The sequence below is a fragment of the Vulpes vulpes genome, chromosome 2, assembly GCF_048418805.1.
Source record: "Vulpes vulpes isolate BD-2025 chromosome 2, VulVul3, whole genome shotgun sequence".
Lineage (NCBI taxonomy): Eukaryota > Metazoa > Chordata > Mammalia > Carnivora > Canidae > Vulpes > Vulpes vulpes.
Genome location: NC_132781.1, coordinates 126,709,542 through 126,726,373, shown reverse-complemented (window position 1 = coordinate 126,726,373; position 16,832 = coordinate 126,709,542). Strand labels below are relative to the sequence as shown.

At 41.1% G+C, this 16,832-nt stretch overlaps 1 long non-coding RNA gene across 2 annotated transcripts in view; it reads right to left on the bottom strand.

Annotated features, from left to right (window-relative positions):
* LOC140597941 (uncharacterized) overlaps window positions 1–16,832 on the bottom strand; it is a 34,782-nt gene that overhangs the window by 16,776 nt on the left and 1,174 nt on the right. For both annotated transcript variants that reach the window (XR_012000013.1, XR_012000012.1), the window contains exon 2: window positions 15,319–15,385. This is a non-coding gene — a long non-coding RNA (uncharacterized lncRNA). The remainder of the gene's footprint in view (window positions 1–15,318; window positions 15,386–16,832) is intronic.

Genomic DNA, 16,832 nt, shown 5'->3' with positions numbered 1-16,832 from the left:
CTCAGGGGTGCTGACAATTAGTTTCAGCAATATTTTTTTGGACCAATCTCCCCAGGCAAGGGAAACAAAAGCTAAAACAAACAAATGAGATTACATCAAATGAAAAATCTTTTAAACAATGAAAGAAACCAATAACACAATAAAAAGACAACGTAATGAATGGAAGAAGATATTGGCAAATCATACATCTGATAAAGGGTTAGTATCCAAACAATAGACGTTTTTCTAGAAACAGACATCCGGATGGCCAGCAGACTCATGAAGAGATGCTCAACATCACTAGTTACTGCAGAAGTGCAAGTCAAAACCACCACAAGGTATCACCTCACACCCATCAGATTGGCTATTATCAAACAATAAAAATAAGTGTTGGCAATGACATAGAGAAAAGGGAGTTGGGAGGGCAAGTGAAAGAGGGGAAAGGGTTTAAGAGGTAAAAACTTATGGTTATAAATGTCAAGAAAATACAATGTAAAGCATAGGGAATACAGTCAATAATTAAGATTTTATTTATTTGACAGCACAAGCAGGGGGAGGGGAAGGGCAAAGAAAGAGGGAGAAGCAGATTCTCCACTGAACAGGACCCTGGGATCATGACCCGAGCCAAAGGCAGACACTTCTCGACTGAGGCACCCACGCAGCCCATTAACAACTTTGTACAGTGACAGATGGTAAAATACTTTTTCACATGGTCATTTCATAATGTATAAAAATATCAAGTCACTAGGATAAACACCTGAAACTAGTAGGATATAGCATATTAATTATACTTCAATTAAAAAAAAAAACTGTGCATGTATAGTCACAACAGCATGATTCACAAAAGCCAGAAAGTGTGAACAATTCATGTCTATCAGGCAGTGAATGAATTTTAAAAGTGTCAATATACTATATCCGTACAGTGGAATATAATTTGGCCATAAAAAGAAATAAGGTACTAACTGCATACTAAAACATGGATGAACCATAGAAATAAGCTTAATGAAAGAAGCCAGTCACAAAAGACCACGTATCATATGATTCTATTTATATGAAATGCCCAGAATAGGCAAATTCATAAAAACAGAAATAACATTAGTGGTTTCCAGAGGCTGGGGTATAAAGGCGAATGGTGTTTCCTTCTGGGGAGATGAAAATGTTCCCAAATTAGATTGTGATGGTAGTTACACAACTCTGAAAACCACTGAATCATATACTTCAACAGGGTGAATTTGTAGGTTTTAGTCAATATGGTTTTTGCATTTATGTGTAATTTGTACCATTTTAAGGAAGAATAAGTAACAGTCATAAAGGATGAATTAAGGGTAGAAAAAAGGCAAGAAGATTGGTCAGAAAGGAACTACACTGCCATTCTTTCAATAAACACTTACTGAGCATTCAGTGCCAGGCACTGAACCATCAAGTGTTCAGCATATTTACTAAGCACTTCCATAGACTGTGGTAGGTCTTGGCCATAAAGCGGTAAAAAAAAAAACGGGGGGATGAAAATCTCTTCCTTCATGGATTCTGATAAAGGAAGACAGATGATAAACCAGTAAAATCAACAGCTTATTGATTTTCAGATGATATGGACAGAGAAGAGATGGGAGTGCAGTGATGGGAAGTAGAGAGGAAGGGTTTCAGTTTTTTAGAGTGTGGTCAGGGAAGCCTTCCTGAGACAGTGACAGAGCAAAGCCCTGAAAAAGGTAAGGTAAGTAGCCTGATGACAGGGTTGATGAAAATTTCCAGTAGAGGAAACTTCTAGTGCAAGAAAATAAGCCAGTGGAGTGCAGGTTTGGGAGTGAAAATCTGGAGTCTCAGCCTTGCACTATTTATTCTCAAAAGAATCAAAGCCCCAAAAGTACACATCAAACACCTAAAAGAATGAATTGGGTTTGAAAAGTAGAGGCAAAAGTTGAACAAGAACTAGGACATTAAGGAGAAGGCCATGGGACGCCTGGGTAGCTCAGAGGTTGAGCGTCTCTCTTCTGCTCAGGGCATGATCCTGGAGCTCCTGGATTGAGTCTCACATCGGGCTCCCTGCATGGAGCCTGCTTCTCCCTCTGCTTGTGTCTCTGCCTCTCTCTCTGCATCTCTCATGAATAAATAAATAAAATCTTAAAAAAGAAGAAGGCCAAAACCACTCAGAACAAGGAAAAGTTAGAATGAATTTACAAAATATTGTCAGAGAAGCATCTACCTCTGAGTGATCACAAAGTACTTTTGGTCTTCACCCACCAGTAGAATGTTATCCCATGACCAAGAATGAAGCCACATAATCCTAATCTGACAGTGCTGAGGGTGTCGATTGATTAAAGGAGCTCAGAGTCCTCCACCTTAAATTCCCCACACAGCCAACAAGCACGTGTTTACAAAAAAAAAAAAAAAGTGTCACAGAAACTTTCTTCTTCCACAACTTCAATCTTCTGTTAACATTCCCAAAAGGAAAAGGTGAAGGGATACTCCTTATAGAACATTTAATGAAAAGAAGAGTACTGAAGGTCTATTAAAGAGGAGAGAATGGAAAGCGAAGAAGGTAAGCCTCCCACCTGACCCCAGCACCTAAATGGCTCACAGGTACTGCAAGGCAGCTTTACTCTCCTGTTCCTTCCAAGTCAATGCCTCCCACTCAGCTCCAGAGGGCGCAACTATTCTGACTTCTATCACCATCAGTTTTGCCTTTTAACTCCAGTGTTTTAAGTCTTCTTAGATATGGATGGAGTTAAGTCTACTATCTTGCTATGTGTTTTCTAGCTGTCCTATCAGTTCTTGGTTCCTTTTCCCACTTATCTCATTTGCATTAATCAAGTATTTTTCTTATTCCATGTATCTACTCTATTAACTTAAACTGTTTTGTATTATTCTTTTAGTGATTACCCTAGAGCAGTGTAGTGCACTAAAATTCTACACTGCAATGTGGCAGCCACTAGCCACGTGTGGTTACTGAGCACTTGAATATGGCTAATGTGGCTAAGGAACTAATTTTTTTTTTTTAAGATTTTATTTATTCACGAGAGGCACACAGAGAGAGAGGCAGAGACACAGGCAGAGGGAGAAGCAGGCTCCACGCAGGAGCCCGATGTGGGACTCTATCCCAGGTCTCCAGGATCACGCCCTGGGCTGAAGGCGGCGCTAAACTGCTGAGCCACTTGGGCTGCCCCTAAATTTTTTCTTTTATGTAATTTTAATTAATTTAAATATAAATAATTAATTTAAATGTAAATATAAATTAAGTTAAATATTAAATTTAATTTAAATATAAATGACTAGAAGCTACTATACCAGATAGCACTGGTATAGATACTAAGTATGTGTCCTTGCCTTCCCACATTCTATCTTAAGCATTTACCACTTCCTGAACAACGCATGATTTATTAATATTACTAATCATGTCTATTTGCTGAATCTTGAGATGTTTCGACAACCTAAAAATCTTGTCGACCAGGGAGAGAGTGTACTTCCCACTGAAGCCAGTTCTTGGAGATAGAAAGGGGCTTAGCCAGCCTGGATCATGCCTTTCACATGCAAATAAATCAATCCAGAGTTTATACCAATGACCCTGTTTATCTAACTCTCACACATCAAGCCAAATGTCCTCTGTCCTAAACCATCCCAGGGGCCAGGTACCAGGCAACTGGAGACCACCGCTATAGCCCAAAGCCCCCTGGAATTATTCAAATGAGCCAACTCTTAAGCTGTTTACTTGGCTCTCCCTTGCCTTTCCCATGGAAACACCAATAAAGTTTCTGACCTAGGCTTTCCCCTCATGCCTGCTTCTGCCTCCTGATAGAATATTGGTGCTCCTCATGTGGTCTTGCACAGAATGACGTGTCCTTTTCTCTCAGGAAATGTAATAAATCGCCTCCCAACAGCCACACTGGACTCTGTGTGGTCACTCAGTTACCTTCATAAATTAAAGTCCCATTGTTGCAAATAAGACAATAACCACTTCAACAATTAACTTTATTTTACTCCCATTTTACTCTCTTCCTTTGTGTTAAATATGTTCTTACATATTTCACTTCTATATCCATTCTAAACACCAAAACATTATTATTACTATTGCAGGTATTTGTTATAGTAAAAATCTGCTAGCAATGAATTCCTTCAGCTTTTGGCTGTTTTAAACATCTTTATTTCACTCTCATTTTTTTCACCTTCATTTTTTTTAGTGATATCTTCACAAGATACAGAATTCTAGGTTTGCAATTTCTGCTTTTTCTTTCAGCACTTTAAAGATGCCATTCTACTGTACTTTGGCTTTCTTGAGTTCTACTAAAAAGTCAGCCATAAATCTTATTCTTGCTGTTTTGAAGGTTACTATGTCTTTCACTTCCACCACACACATTCCTACTTTTATGATTTTTCTCTGGATTGTTGGACATCAGCAGTGTGCCTATGATGTGCTTAGTGTTGTTGTTATTGTTGTTGTTTTAACACATATGCATCCTGCTTGAGGTTCACTGAGCTTTAGGAGTCTATTAACTTTTTTTATTAGCTTTGGTAACTTCTCCAGCATCATCTCTGTAAGTACTGCCTCAGAATTATTCTCTCTCTCCTCTCCTTCTGGAACTCCAGTTTCATGTATATCAGATTCTTTGTACACTACACGTTATTTTATGTTCTGTGCTTCCCTCCTGCGTGATTTTTTATCTGGGATTCAGTTTGGATAGTTTCTATTAATCTGTCTTCAAGTTCACTAATCCTATCTTTTGTTATATTCCAATTGCTGTTAAAGTCATTCAATGACTGTGATTTTAGATATTTTTCAATTACAATATGATCATTTGATTATTTTTTATAGACTTCAATTGTTTGATATAAACAATCTTTTAGGAGAGAGCACACAGCCAGACATGGAGGGGCAGAGGGCTTAGGGAGAGAATACCAAGCAGATTCCAGGCTGAGCAGGAAGCCTGCCCCAGGGTGCGATCTCACAATCCTGAGATCATGACCTGAACTGAAAATAAGAGTTGGATGATTTAACTAACTGAGCCACTCAGGCACGCTGATAATTTTTTTAAAAAATATTTTTTATTTTTTATTCATGAGAGACACACAGAGAGAGGCAAAGACAGGCAGAGGGAGAAGCAGGCTCCTCGAGGGGAGCCCAGTGTGGGACTCCATCCCAGAACTCTGGGACCACACCCTAAGGCAAGAGCAGATGCTCAACCACTGAGCCAACCAGGCGTCACCCAATCAAATTCTTTTCTGCCCATTTCATCTTGCCCTCTGTTTTCCTTAACATACTTAAAATAATTATCTTTTTAAAAATTCTTTTTCTCTTTCTTTCTTTCTTTCCTTTCTTTCTTTCTTTTCTTTCTTTCGAGAGCATGAATGGGAGGAGGGGCAGAGGAAGAAGAAAGAGAGAATCTCAAGCAGACTCTATGCTGAGCACAGAGCTCGGCACAGGGCTCAATCTGATGACCCTGAGATCACAACCTGAGCCAAAATCAAGAGTTGGATGCTTAAGTCATTTAGGCACCCCTATAATAATAATAGTAATCCTTGTCTACTAACTCAATGAACTAGTTTACCTGTAGATGAATCCATTCCTACAATCTCATGAAGTGTCCGGCTACAGAAAAACTGTGATGACATGCTGGGAAGAGGTGACTCCCCTGGGAGAATCATAATGAATTATCCAAATGAAAAAGAAGATGAATACACCAAGAAAGATGTGATCTTTCACTGGGACCTGGGGGTGAGAAAAATGGAAGTATTTTTTGTCTAAGAAAATAGGACCTGATAAGAAGTCTACTAGGGATGCAAGAATTTTAAACAAAAACAGATAAAGTGGGGTGCCTGGCTGGCACAGTTGGCAGAGCACAGAACTCTTGATCTTGGGATCATGAGTTCAAGCCCCACATTGGGTACAGAAATTACTAAAATACATTAATTAAAAAAAAAAAACAGAGGAGGTATTTTCTGTTGACTCACACATTCCAGTGAAGAGATAGATCTCTGTCAAACCTGCCACTTGGACACCACAGAGACCAATCTAATTGTAAAGCTAGACTCACAGGTGAAGAAGACAACTTCACCAAAATGCCAGCCAGCCTTAAGACCTAGCTAAGTAAGTTTGCTTTAGTTTGGAGAAACTAAGTGAGACTAAGAAAAATAGGGCCAGGATAAGGGGAGGGCTTACAGGATGATAGCCTTAGAACTTCTAGAAGGGATGAAGACAGAGATTTTTTTTTTAATTTTTATTTATTTATGATAGTCACAGAGAGAGAGAGAGAGAGAGGCAGAGACACAGGCAGGGGGGGGAAGCAGGCTCCATGCACCGGGAGCCCGACGTGGGGTTCGATCCTGGGTCTCCAGGATCGCGCCCTGGGCCAAAGGCAGGCGCCAAACCGCTGCGCCACCCAGGGATCCCGAAGACAGAGATTTTAAAATTAGGTTTGGGTAGGCTGAAGCTCAGGTTAAAAATCCCTGAGAACATACAGAAAAAGAGTTGCTATATAATTGTGGTAGTAAGGAAGCTGCCTGACCAGTAAAATTCATTCTAGCATAGAGACATCACATGACTAGGATACTTGATCTGGGAACAACGAGACCAGGACAGAGTCAAACTAGCTATTAGTAGAACTTTAGCCTAGACTTTATAGAATAAGGCATCAGTGCCTCGTAAAAGCATCTGTTTCCAGGGATCAAGTATCAGTTTTTTGGATATTTTTTACCCCTTTACCAAGAATAGATGCTTGTAAAAGAGCCTAGCCTAGCCTTCAGAAAACAAGAGAGAAAAGAGCTAGGTAAGTGAGGCAGCTGTGGCCCAAACTGCAGTGCCCAGGCTGTATAAGAAGCCAAAGCCAGACAGGATCAGAGCTAGCTATGCATGTCAACTCACCATGTTTTTCTTTCCTAACCCACTCTGGTAAACCCAAAAGTTGTACCGATTTTGACTTATAACCAGTCGTATTAGAATAAAGAATTCTAAAACAAATAACCTGCACTCTTCCAAAATGCCAGAGAGAGGATAATTTATTTTTATCACCTACTTATTTTCTATGTAGAAGACAGAATTTGGAGACTGATGGAGATACGCACACACAATTTATATTTAATTGTACAATGGAATTACAAATTTGCTTCAAACCACCAGCTGCTGAAAGTTACTATAAGCAAGTCTTATTCAGCTTGGTTGTGGATGCCCTCTCCCCTCCCCACCTGGCTAACAAGACAAGAGAAAAAGAAAGAAAGAAAGAGAAAGAAATCTGCATAGGAAGGAAGGAATTACACTGGGTGGTGAGTGAAGAGAAACAATACTAGTAGGGTAATAGAGGAGGGGAAATACTCCATTTATAGAAAAGTGAGGTATCTGGGAACCTAAGTAGCTTTGCCCCTCTGCCTGTGGTTGCAGACTATACAAGTTTGTGCTAAGGCAGAGAGAAATTTTTCCTTTTCTGTTTTATTTTTTTTAATTTTTATTTATTTATTCATGAGAGATACAGAGAGAGAGAGGCAGAGACACAGGCAGAGGGAGAAGAAGGCTCCACGCAGGGAGTCCGACACAGGACTCGATCCCGGGTCTCCAGGACCACGCCTCGGGCTGAAGGCGGCGCTAAACCACTAGGCCACTAGGGCTGCCCTCCTTTTCCGTTTTAACATTAGCACCCTAACATTTCTAAGTAAATGCCAACAAACTAGACATCCCAAAGGGAATTAACAGTCTGACTGCCAAACTGCAGAAAAATCACTTTGGAGCAAGGGATGTAGGTCATTGTATACAAAACCTCTTGGAATGCCTAAGTAAAGAATGCTATGTGCATGTGTTGGAAAACTCTGTAGCTAGTAAAAAATCATGATTTTGAAGGATATTTAGTGATTTGGGGAAAATGCCATGATACAACGTTAAATGAGATAAAGGAGATGGGGCAGAAACAATATAATACATAGGCTACACTGTTTCCTCTTTCTGCACATACAAGGAGACTGTATTCCCAGTCCCCATTAGGTTAGGATCCTGTGATTGTATTTCTCCCCAGTGGGAACGTGAGTAAAATGTGTCACATTCTAGTCTAAGTCAGTAAAGAACCACTGCAAGTTTACCTAGTTACCTCTCCTATACACGTGGCTGAAAGCACACAACTCCAAAGATGGTGATTTTCAAACTAGAAGCAGTTCTGATCTTTAACTCACTGCTGAAAAAAAGCTGAGCAGAACAGCCTGACCTGCAAAGACTGGGTTGAAAGCAAGGAACTCAACTTTGCTGCATTCTGCCATTAAAATTAGCCAATGAGGGGGAACCCTGGTGGTTCAGTGGTTTAGTGCCACCTTCAGCCCGGGGCCTGATCCTGGAGACCGGGGATCGAGTCCCACGTCGGGCTCCCTGCATGGAGCCTGCTTCTCCCTCTGCCTAGGTCTTTGCTTCTCTCTCTCTGTATCTCTCATGAACAAATAAATAAAATCTTTAAAATAAAAAATAAATAAAAATAAAATTAGCCAATGAAGACACTAGAGAACATAAGTCCATACATGAAAAGCCTAATTTTGTCAATAAGAAGTATATATAGGGGTGCCTGGCTGGCTCAGTCAGAAGAGCATACAACTCTTGGTCTTGGGGTCATGAGTTCAAGTTTCACATAGGGTATAGAGATCACTAAAAATAAACTTTTTCTAAAAGTATATATAAAAACATACATATATATGCACTCCATGTATGGGTTTAAATATACACATAGGTTCCAAAAGAGTATATATCATAATATTAATGTTTCTTCTTATGAAAATATTAAAATTCTCTATTCAATATAAAAAAAATTCTAATTTGGGGGCTTCTAGGTGGCTCAGTCAGTTGACTGACTCTTAATTTCAGCTCAGATCATGATCTCAGGGTCCTGGGATGGAGCTCCCAAGTCGGGCACTGTGCTCAGCAGGGAGTCTGCCTGAAGATTCTCTCTCTTCCTCTGCCCCTCCCCTTGCTCACCCTTTCTCACATTCTCATAACTCAATCAATCAATCAATTTTTTTCTGATTGTAACAAATGGATTTTCTAATCAGAAATATACAATAAATGTCATTAATGAAAAAGTAAATGGGCTAAGCTTGGGGCATATACTGAATGAACACTGGTTGACAAAATATATTCTTTTTTTTTTGACAAAATGTATTCCTAAAGTATTCTGATTGCCCTATTGGAGCAAGGGGTGCAATGACTGTCATCGCTCTTCCCAGAAGGCTTACATATTTTGGAGTGATTGTACATCACCAAAATAAGTCAGGGAATTTCTCTGAATGTTTTACTTTGGTGAAAATAATTTTCACAGTTCCCAGTTAAACTTGTAGTGTGCATGGTAACAAAAATACAGGAGAGCACAATGTCTGGAACTAAACAGATGTCTCATGAGTGGTTCACACATATATTCCTTCAAGCTGAAAAAGAAACAGCAGATATGATAATAATACAGAAATGTGGGCTATGAAGCTTAGGAAAACTGAGCATTTGTCTGCATCTCCCAAGTACTAGGAAACGCCGTTCCTGAAGGACACAATTTTAGCATCCAGACTTGCCACTTGGAAAGAAAAACATCCAGCCACTCCATCCATTCATTTCCAATCCACATAGCTGAACACACTTAGAGAGTGGATCCTGCCTCTCAACAGGGCAACCTCACCTGCTCCTTGGTAAGAGTTTTTGTTAACTGCAGCCCCTGGGTACCTTTTCTCATAAATTCTAAGAAACATGACTAGGCCCTCAACAGCTGCTCTGTTTTGATTTGCACCCTGTGATCTGACATTCAAGCAGGTGCATTACATATCGTGCCACGCAGCCTTTCCTTTTGTTGTTTTCAATAGGACCAGCTCTGCTTTACATTTGGGACAGGGGGTTATTTTACCACAGTCTGAAGATACTAATGGCTGCCCTCTTTGTTTTCTGTGTGGTAGTGAAAGAAAAGACATGCTAGACCTCCGTATTACAGAGAAGGCTGAGGTCTTTTTAACAGAGGATGCCCCACTGGGCATAAAAAGAACTTTCTGCAAACTGCAGCCACATAATTTCAAATAATAAAAGCAACAACAACAAACTTAGAGATGTATGAGCATTTTCTTTCATTTAGTTGGGAAAAATTCATTGTATACAATGAGCCTACTTCATCCCCACTTTGCATATCACCTCAAGAGAACTACTTTAGGAGAATTCAACTATCATAATCTCAACATTTGTAGGAGTCCCTCCCCAGCAGAGAATACTGCTCCCCGAACAATGACCTATCAACATAAGCAATATTATGCGAAATCTCAATCAGGGAATGGATTTGCACAATATTAAAAGAAAAAGACCTATTTTTACTTGTGAACACAAGCAGTACAGACGAATTGCTCTCCAGAGAGGCATCCCTAACCATCCAATTTAAAGTACCCCTAATTGGGCAGCCCCCATGGCCCAGCGGTTTGGCACTGCCTTCAGCCCGGGATATGATCCTGGAGACCCCAGATCAAGTTCCACATCGGCTCCCTGCATGGAGCCTGCTTCTCCCTCTGCCTGTGTCTCTGCCTCTCTCTCTCTGTGTCTGTCATGAATAAATAAATAAAATCTTAAAAAAAAAAAAGTACCCCTAATTCACACTCTAGGCCAGCTCACTGAAATCTCTGTGCAGAATTTACTATGGATGGTCTGATAATGTTTATAATTTGTTTACCATTCTATGTTCAGCCTCCCCCTCCCCATTCTATGCATGCAGGGGCCATGTGTGTCCTCTCCACTGCTGCAAATCACTGAGCACTGGCCAGGCACTTAGTAGACACTTGTTAAATATTGGCTATGGGAGAGAGCAGAGACAGACAACTACAGCATTTAGGTACAGTTATATTCTAGTAACAGGAGACCTTTTTTTAAAGCTTCCATTACTGGTTTGTCTTAGATCAACTACTTCCTTTGAAATATATGTTCATACCAGGAATGGGAGGTGGAAAGAAAGCTGAACTTTAAGATTTTTTTTTTTTTGAGAGAAAGACAGAGGGAGAGCATGAGCACAAGAGAAGGGGAGAGGGAGAGGGAGAAGGAGAAACTCAAGCAGACTCCCCATGCCTTGAGATCAGGACCAGAGCCAAAATCAAGAGTCAAATGCTTAACTGACTGAGCCACCCAGGCGTCCTGACAGCTGAACCTTTGAACAGCCTGTCATTTATTACTGAAGTTCAAAGCCACTAGCTTCCCTCACTCTTCAGGCCAGCCTGCTTCGTGAGACCTCTGCACTCCCAGCAAGGCTGCCGGGCAACCAAACTGGCCCTCTCCAGACAATGGAAACCTTATCCAGCACCAGTGCTCCCTGCGAGAAACTAAGTCAACTGTCAGTTTCTCATGTAATCACTTACCAAGAGTTGGCTGGTTCTGAGAAATGCAACAGAGTCTGTGGTCATCACACTCCAAACGGCTTCACACGTCCTTTAGCCTCGAAGCTTTATTTCTTTTCCCCACTCCCAATTCTAGCTCCACTTGTAACTCCTGGTGCATACTAGGCACAGGGAAGTCAGCCTGCCTTGCTCAACTACACGATGGAGCCTCCAAGGTTTATCACAAGAAAGTTCAACCAGTTCTGACTCTGTGGATTCCTCCATCTTCTGAGAACTCTACCCCTCAGCTTTTCTCTCTTTTCTAAGCAGTGGCTCAAGGGTAGACTCAAAGCCATTTCTTGGTTCTCCCTTAGCATTTAAAAAACACGGAACAGCACAGGGATGAATGTCCAGACCAGAGTCACAGACTTGGGTTTAAGTCCCAGTTTTCCACTAGCTATGTATCTTCAGGCAAGCTTCTTATCCTTGCTCTCATTCATAAAATTGGGGACAGTAACTTTCAACCAAACAGTTGAGGTGATGATTAAATGCTACACTAAATACAAGTGCAAATAACAAAGCATAAGAAGTCAGTGAATGCTAGCACTAACAAGGTCCTATGGGATCCGGCCCCATTACCTCTCTGACATCATCAGCTGCTCTCCTTTTCACTCCTATTCCTGCCACACTGACCTCCTTGCTGTTCTCCGTATGTTCCATAGACCTACTCATGCCTCAGGGCCTTTGTATTGCTATGTTCTCTGGCTAGGATGCTTTCCCCTCAGATGCCCATGGGGCCAACTCCCCCACCTCCTAGAATTCTCTGCCCAAATCCTCCTGGTGGGCTTTATCTGACCAATATATTAAGTAACACAACCTGCCTGTGGCACTCCTAGAACCCCAGTCCCTCTATAGTTTGTCTCCTTGCACTGCCATCCCATAGAAGTTCCAGGAATACAGGGATGTATGTTCTGTTCACTGATACAACTCAACTTCCAAAGCAACAGTCTCACTTATGAAGTGACACAACTTTGCTCCCAGAGTCCCAGACCCTGTTCTATTCTATCCACTCTTCCTGATGTCCACATGTAATAGTAATTACCATTTTTCAGGATTCACCTAGGTTTCCTGTTTTCTAACTTTTAGGCCACCTGCATATGAAAAAAACGCTATTTTGGGCAGCCCTGGTGGCGCAGCGGTTTAGCGCCACCTGCAGCTTGGGGTGTGATCCTGGAGACCCGGGATCGAGTCTCACGTCGGGCTTCCTGCATGGAGCCTGTTTCTCCCTCTGCCTGTGTCTCTGCCCCTCTCTCTGTCTCTATGAATAAATAAAATCTTAAAAAAGAAAAAATGCTATTTTTATTATTTTATTATTTTTTTAAAAGATTTTATTTATTTATTCATGAGACACACACACACACACACACACACACACACACACACACAGAGGCAGAGACATAGGCAGAGAGAGAAGCAGGCTTCATGCAGGGAGCCTGATGTAGGACTCGATCCCGGGACTCCAGGATCATGCCCTGGGCCGAAGACAGACACCCAACAGCTGAGCCACCCAGGTGTCCCTATTTTTTTTTTTTTAAGATTTATTTATTCAAGAGAAACACAGACAAAGAGGCAGAGACATAGGCAGAGAGAGAGGCAGGCTCTCTTCAGGGAGCCTGATGTGCACTCAATCCTGGGACCCCCTGATCACGCCTTGAGCCAAAGGCAGATGCTCAACCACTGAGCCACCTAGGTGTCCCTAAAAATGCTATGTTTAAAAAGAGGTAACACATACAACTAGTTCAAAATTCAAAAGGTCAATGAAGGTATACAGTAGGAAGTCCCTCTCAATTTCTGTCTCCCAGTCCTTCTCCCCAGAGGCAACCTATGCTACCAGTATCTTTCCAGGAAGATTCTATGCATATATAAGGATATGTGTAAATTCCTTTTTTTCCCCCACAGTGACCACATATTTGACATACTGCCTTGCACCTTGGTTTATTTTATTAAGCATTCTATTTTGAAAATCCTTCTGCATCAGTCCATAAACATCTGCCTCATTCTTTTTAGTGGCCACATAATATTCTGTGTTTTTTTAAAAGGTTTTATTTATTCATGATAGACATAGAGAGAGAGAGAGGCAGAGACACAGGCAGAGGGAGAAGCAGGCTCCGTGCAAGGAGCCTGATGCGGGACTCGATCCCGGGACTGCAGGATCATGCCCTGAGCCAAAGGCAGGCGCCGAACCGCTGAGCCACCCAGGGATCCCCAATATTCTGTGTTTTTAGATGTCCTTTATTGAAGACAACGTTTTGCTTTTAATATACTGTGATAAATACCCTTTTATAAAGTAATTTTGCAGCGATATAGAATAATCATCCAGGGATAGAAATGCTGAGTTAAAGATTATGTTCATTTTAAATGTATGCAAATCTTGCCAAATTATCTTCCAAAATGGCTTTACCCATTTATACTGTCACCAAAAACATACAAGGCCTATTTTCCTGTATCCTCTTATCAAAGTATGGACTTTTATCAATCAGATTGTGTACAAAATATCTCATAATAGTTTGTTTGCATTTTTGTTTTGAGGGAATTATTATGAGGACTGTCCCCTCCTCTGATCTACATGGGCAACTCTATCATCTATGGGAAAGCAGCAAAGAGAGCATAAGGCTATCATCATCGTTTGAAGAAATTCTTTCAAGACTCACTGGAACAAGTCACTTAGTCTTCCATATTTCAAAAGAGCCAGGGGAGCTTGAACTGGCTTCAAACATAATGTTACTGTACTTACTCCTCTTTGACTTTTTTTTTTAATTTCCCATTTTCACCATTTTTTAAAAGATTTTTATTCTTATTTATTCATGAGAGACACAGAGAAATAGAGAGGCAGAGAATAGGCAGATGGAGAAGCAGGTTCCAAGCAGGGAGCCTAATGCAGGACTTGATCCGGGGACTCTAGGATCATGCCCTGAGCCAAAGGCAGATGCTCAACCGCTGAGCCACCCAGGCGTCCCCTCTTTGAGTTCTTCTTAATGTCCAATTATGATCACATATATATGTCAATGAGCAAAATTATGGCAAGTACTATTTCAGCCACCCTGGATGCAGAAAGATACACATCCTAGCTACAGAAAAACACAACTAGAGCAGATGCTAACTCATACTGAGCGCTATGTGCGTACAATGTATGCCTTATTTAACCCTCACAATGATTTTATAGGATACTTTTATTATCCCATTTTTTTTTAACAGCTACAGAAACTGAGAAATAAGAAGGTTGAGTAACTTGCCCAAGTTTGCAGGGGTTGTGTGCTGTATAGCTGGTATTCGAATCCAGGAGGTGACTCTGGAGCCAAAGCTCTTGACCACTACTAGATCATATCACCTGTGCCAAGTGGGTGTGAGTCGGGAGAAAAAGCACATGGATGCATGAGAGAAGAACAATGCCTTTGAGTGTGTGTGCTGAACTCTTGCTGAACTGGCAAGTGGCAAAGGAGCAGAGGCAGGTAACCAAGAAATGGCCTTTTCTCTGGGTGCCGACAGTAGTGGACATTTAGATATGCAATGCTTTAAAAACTGTGTTGAAACTTCCTGCCCTTTACTAAATACCAGAAAAAAAAAAACTTGTCTGACTTCAAGTACCTTTTTTTTTTTAAAGATTTATTTATTTTTATTTATGATAGACACAGAGAGAGAGAGAGAGGCAGAGACACAGAAAGAGGGAGAAGCAGGCTCCATGCGGGGAGCCCGACGTGGGACGGGACTCGATCCGGGGACTCCAGGACCACGCCCTGGGCCAAAGGCAGGTGCCACACCGCTGAGCCACCCAGGGATCCCCTGACTTCAAGTATCTTAAATACTTCTCAATTTGGACACTTAAATACATTAACAGAAAATGATAGTTGCAAGTAAATAAATTTTTAGTGACAGATATCAGTTCTAGGGACTTAAAAGTGAGCTTAAGAATCATTTGAGGTGCTAACTGTCCACATGTAAGTGACAAGCCCAAACCACTTACTCCACTAAACAAGCTACTTTTAGTAAATGCATTCTTCCCACCTCCACTGCAGTCCAAGAGCTGGGGCAGGGTAGTATGGGGGCTTGTGGCTGAAGCTGGAGTGCCACACTGGAAAAAATCAAAACAATAAGATAACTTATCCATCCTGAAGATTTCAAAAAACACATCTGAAAGTAAACAGGGTCAAATCATGATTAAGCAGCTTTCATTAAAGAAGCCTGGGTTTAATTAGGTTCTACAACTTTAAAGTATTTTACATTTACCTAGTACCTTACAGGTGCATTGCACGCAGGTCTCAGATTGGAAAAGAGAAATTTTAAAAACCCTTCATAGGGAAAATGAAGAGCACTTGCACCGTATTGTTCATACCACAGTTATTGCACCCAAATGACCTCCAGTCTTATCCCCTACTACAATCCATTTTCCACACATCAACCAGAACAATATTTTAAAACAAAAGACAGATTCTCTCTCTTTGGTAAGACCTCTTCAATGGCTTAGGGTAAGTTCTAAACATTTAATGTACCTACAAGGCACTGTAAGGTCCCATGCAATATTTGAGACATACTCATGCTAAAATTTATCTGACACTTCAGTTTAACTGGGTGTCCTGTATTTTGTTTGTCAAGCCTACACTCAGGAGATCCTCTACCATAACAATTTTTTAAATGTGGCAAGTGGTTCTTTGTTTCCCCCAGTACAGGGTCAGCTCTGCCAGGGAAGGACCCATGCAGCTTTTAAGATTTTTTTTTTTTTTTTTTTAAGTAAGCTCTACATCTCACCTGGAGCTGGAACTAACAACCCCTAGGATCAAGAGTCTTATGTTCTATGGACTGAGCCAGCCAGGCACCCCAGGACCTATGCTGCCTTGATCACTGTCTTGTATCGGGCATGGCAGATATTCCACAAATATAGAGAAGTAGAGCTATCTGAACAGAGCCCAGGCACCCTTGGTTGGGAGTTAACTCTACAGACACTAGCCTCACATCCACAGGTGAATAAAATGATCATCTTACTTTTTCAGAGTATCTCCAGGGTGATAATATTGACTTCTCAACAAAGGCTTTAAGGTAACCCCCCAGGTTTCATATTAAGGACTTTGAGCTTTCAACATATTTCATTTGACCTTAAGGCAAATATTAATAAATGAGGTACAGAGACTCAGAGAAGGTGAACAGCTAGTCCATGATGACCAATGAATGGGAATAACAATTCTGACCCTAGGAGGGACTTTGTGCTCTTTCCACTGTACCCCATGGCCATCTGGGCTGATAAGAATCAGAATTCCTAGGTCCTTCCTCCTCATCCAGAAAGCTTCTCAAGGAAAAACTCTGACATCTGACCACTCTGCACAGATTTCACTGCTCATCCCATAATGGTTCCCCCACAACAGCTTGAGAGGAGACAGCAAGTTTTGGCACCTGTATTTTGAACGACAGGTGGTTCTCAGCTTATCAAGTTACAAATGACGCTATTTAGGTCTAGAGACTAAAGACTTTGCTCAGGGTTACAGGGAAACAGGAATAAAACTGACCAGAACCCCAAATCCTTCTCT